Here is a 4,929-nt window from a genome sequence, read left to right as displayed (position 1 = left end):
TCTGGCCGCCCCACTTCCGGCCCTCATTCAGCCAGGAGGAGGCAGGAGAAGAGGGAGGGTAAGTTGCTTCCTCCCCGCCTCTCCCCACCCCTGCCTGCCTGGAGCCGGGAAGGGCCTTGGCGGGGCTTCCTCGCACTCCCGCCGGCCTTGCAGGTCCACCGCCAGGCCCCTGATGTCAGGGTGTGTGGCATATGCTAATGAGTTATGCTAATGAGTTCCCCTAGCTCTTTTTCTACGAAACGACCCCTGCCTTTCTCCCTGAGGCCCACCTGCCACCTAACCTAATCTCTTTTAGCTGTCAGGCCATTTCTTTTTACTAAGGCTTTTTACTTAGATTCTTGGGAGCCAGTTTGGTGTTAGTGGTTAAGTGCGCAAACTGTAATCTGGGAGAACCGGGTTTGATTCCCTACTACTCCACTTGCAGCTGCTGGATGACCTTGGGCAAGCCATAGTTCTGACAAGAGCTGTTCTTGAAAAAAGAGCAGTTTCTGTCAGAGCTCTCCCAGCCCCACCTACCTCACAGGTTGTCTGTTGTGGGGAGGGGAAGGGAAAGGAGATTGTAAGCCGCTCTGAGTGAAGGGCGGGGTATAAATCCAAGCTCTTTCTCCTCCTCCTCCTCCTCCTCCTCTTCTTCTTCTTCTTCAACTGTGTTTACAGTCTGTTTCTCACCTGAGATCTGTTTTACAAGTACCATTTTAGTATACTAAACATTTGGTGCTGTTTTTACACTCTGAGTTTTTAATTGCTGGGGTTTTTTTACTGCTTTTTAATGACTTGGTTATGATTAGAACACATGAAGATATGACTCTGCCTTGTACTGAATGAAGCCTTTGGTCCAGCAAGGTCAGTATTGTCTACTCAGACTGGCAGCCGCTCTCCAGGGTCTCAGGTAGAAGCCTTCCACATCAGCCACCACCTGATCCTTTTAACTGGAGATGCTGCCTGTTGAACCTAGGGCCCCCTGCACACCAAGCAGTGCTCTGCCATTGAACCACAGCCCCTCCCATGACTCAAGCAGGTCTTTGGAGAGGTGCCAGATCAATTTACTAACTTAAGAAAAGGGGCTGTTTTATTCAGCCACTATCTACACTGACTGGCAGTGGCTGTCTCAGACAGAAGCCTTCCCTAGTCTTTTAACCAAACCTTTTTGAACTGGAGTTGCTGGGGCCTGTACCTGCGACCTAAGGTATACAAAGCCTGTGCCGTACCACTGAGCTTGTCTTCAGCTCTCTTACTAACTTAAGAAAAGGGGCTGTTTTATTCAGCCACTATCTACACTGACTGGCAGTGGCTGTCTCAGACAGAAGCCTTCCCTAGACTTTTAACCAAACCTTTTTGAACTAGAGTTGCTGGGGATTGTACCTGCAACCTAAGGTATACAAAACCTGTGCCATACCACTGAGCTTGTCTTCAGCTCTCTCCCTGTTACAGTGAATGCATGTACATCCTGCATAGAGGTGCATACCTCTGCTCGTAAGAAAGAGCCATTTGCAACTGCAATGGGGGACCAGTACCTGGGTAGGGCTCGTAGCACACATTCAGTCGTACATGTGTTGAGTGTAACATGAGAATCACTCAACATGTATTTAAAAAAATAGTGTACATTGTACACGGATTGTATGTGTGTTCACGGTAACTTGTGAAACAGGGCTTGTCTTCAGCAGAGGAGAAAGAGAGGGAGGGGAAAGAGAGAGAGAGGGGGACCGAGAGAGATCATTTCACCTTCTTGTAATACATGTTTCAATAATTACTCAAGGAGAATATAGAACTCCCAAGTTGGTGACTATGTCCAAAGCAGATGTTCAAAGCGATGGGTATGTATTGGGTCAGTGCCAAGAAGATAAGCAGGATTATGGATGCCACGTGAGAGAAGATTTAGGCATATGAATGGGAGATTTGTACAGTTCCAGCAAATGAGCATGCATTTGCCGTGCACGGGACAAACGGCACGGGGCTGTCAGCCTTCTGTTAAGCAATGTTGTGTTCTGCAAGACTTAGGGGACCCAGGCTCAGCACTGGGGTCCCTTTACAGGGGCCGACCTCGATCCTCAAACATGTGAAGTAACAATCAAGGGCCAAATTAGTCATGAGTCCCGGAGATCCATCCAAGTATTTTTCTAATTGGTTAAAAAAAGAGAGGAAAATTTAATCCATCACAGCTGCTGATCAGGACTAGAGCCCTGGCATCAGGGAGGGGGATTTTATTCACCCTTTTCTGACTTTGTCCCCCCTTCCCCTGGGAGCTGCCAGTTGCTCTGCTGAGGGGAGTATACAGGTTGCCTGCAGATAATAAGGCTCTTGGGAGGCGTTTCAGTCAGGATAATGGTATGGGGCGCATGTATCCTCCAGTGCTTCACCTGGCTTAGTTAGGGTGGCCAGCTCTGGGTTGGGCACTCCCTGGAGAGCTGGGGAGACCTGGGTTTGGGGAGGGGAGGGACCCTAGCTTGGTTGCCTACCAACAGCCACTGAGGGAAAAGTTAGTCCCACAGAGGAGCCAAGCAGCAGAAGTGTCTTCGTCAAGGGAGAGAGAGCTGTCTGTCAATTATTCTGACAGGCAACAGTGGCTGAAGTGGGAGTGGGTGGGGAAGAGGAGCAGACCCAGCACCCGGCCCATGGCACGTGGGTACTCTTGAGTGGTGGCTGATGGCCCAATGGCTGATGGAACCACACTGCACAGCCAATGGGAGAGCTGGAAATGGGCAATATGCTAAGAGAATTATTATACAGAGAAGATACATAGATGCATACATACATAGACGCATACATTGCATCAATGCTCCCTTTAAGCTGTGGAGTCTTGTGAGCAAAAATTCAACTTTGTGAGCTACTGGCATGAAAGTTTTGAGGGATTCGGCTACAGCATAAATTAGTTTGCTCTGGAGCCATCCTTCCTGAGCTAAGAGAAAAACGTGTGAGCCGGAGGCTAAAAAATTGTGAGCTAGCTCACACTAACTCAGCTTAAAGGGAACCCTGACAGACATACATGTATACATACACAGAGAGTGTGTGTATGGGGTCCCAACGGGGACCCATAATGGCTTACATCTTCAGCCCCTCCTCCCTTTTATGTGCACCAAATCGGGAGGTAGATTAGGCAGTGAGCTAAGGTTGTAGACACTAGCACCACACAAAAAGGTTCTGGGGTAGTGTCTGGTCTGCTCCCCTAACAGCTGTGTGAGTGGAAGACATTCAGCTGGTACAGCCCCATGTCACTCTATCCTCGTCTGCTCTTATTTGAAATTCTTCCGGCCACGCAGCTAGAAAGCACAGAAGCCTGAGTTTGAACCCTGCTTTGTGGCTGCGTGGCCATTAAGAGAGACCGAAGAATTCTCCCCAAGCGGCGGCAAACAATCCTCTTGGGAGCTCCAGTCTTGCACCCATCAGCAAAATGGGGGGAAAGCAACTATTGACTCTTCCCCCCCCCTTGCATCACAGTTGCCTCTTCCAGGGAAAACACAGAGAGGACGGTATATCCCCCCCCCCAAGGACAAGTTAACATTCAGAGTGGTACCGGTGGTGGTTCGCTTTAGAAAAACAACCCCACCTGAGTACTGAAAATCTGCTCTGCAATGCACCCACCGAGAGCTTCCGTTTCATGACTGGCAAAAGTAGCTCCCAGAAACATAAAAGTCAGCTCTCCCCTGCCCTAAATGATCCACTTTCTGGGTTTCCCCCACTTTTCGGTGCTCCTTCCCAAACCTGGTTTTGTTCTGACCTTTGGAGGAAAATCAAGAGTCAGAATTCCTTTGCACACTGCGTGGATGGGAATACGAGCCTTTTTGCAGGCACTGCCCACATTCTTTGCTTCACCACCACCTTACACATATAGATGCCCCTTGCCACCAGAGGGCTTTTTTTTTTTAATCGCTACCAAATTTTAAGTTAAGTGATGTGTCAATGATCAAACGTAATAAGGGACTTTAAGCCAGGGGTCATTTCCTGCAGGAGCGGCGCTCCGGCAGTAAAGAGCCCAGGGGGCGGGCACATGCAACAAGCCCCACCCCCTGCTCCCAGCAGCCGTCAGTCAAAGCAAGAAGCAGCCAGGTAAGTTGCAGAGCCCCCCCGCCCCCCAGTCCAAAACAGTCCAGTAGCACGGAGCCTGAGCGGTGGGTGTTGCCTTCTGACACACGTCCGGTGATGTCAGGGGGTGTGGCATATGCAAATGAGTTATGCTAATAAGCTCCTGCACCTCTTTTTCTACGAAATGACCCCTGCTTTAAGCCATACTGGAGTGTCAATTACCAAAAGAAATGGGCATACTGCTATAGTTTAAAATTGGTAATCAGTCTAACTCTGTGAGGTCATGCTGTACAGATGGTGTAGCCGACTTATGGTGACCATGCAGAGTTTTCAAGGCCAGAGGTGTTTGTCACAGCCTGCCCCTGAATAGCAATCCAGGACTTCCTGGGTGGTTTCCTGTCTAAGTACTAACCAGGGCCAGCCCTGCTTAACTTCCAAGATCTGATGAGATCAGGCCAGCCTGGGCTGTCCAGGTCGGGGGCAAATGCTATACTAACGCCCCAGTAACATGGAGGAAGGCTGGGACACGGGCAGTGCATGGGAAAATAGCACGTGGACACTCCACTGCAGCTGCAGACGCCTTTGCATTTGCTGCAGCAGCAGAAGGAACACCACATGAACGCAGCCTTCGTTAAACAAACCAGATTAAAACCGCTTGCACAATACACTTCAACTGGGGTCAAGATGACTTGTGCAAATTCTAGTACCTGCTTACATTGAACTCCTCCCCTTTATTAGCACAGGTATGCTTTGATATACTGAAAATGCTCCTAAGGGATTGTTGCGTTGTTGCTATCAAAAAAAAAAAAAGGTCACCTCCAAGTAGGGCAGACTGAAAATAGTCTGGGCTTTTCCTTTTGGGGGGTGGCACACATAACTGATACCAATATAACAGGGCTGCCAACTTTG

This window comes from Gekko japonicus, unplaced genomic scaffold (genome assembly GCF_001447785.1).
Source record: "Gekko japonicus isolate JY-2015 unplaced genomic scaffold, Gekko_japonicus_V1.1 scaffold1736, whole genome shotgun sequence".
In the NCBI taxonomy this organism is placed as follows: domain Eukaryota; kingdom Metazoa; phylum Chordata; class Lepidosauria; order Squamata; family Gekkonidae; genus Gekko; species Gekko japonicus.
The sequence above is the reverse complement of the archived record's forward strand: the minus strand, read 5'-3'. Positions refer to the sequence as shown.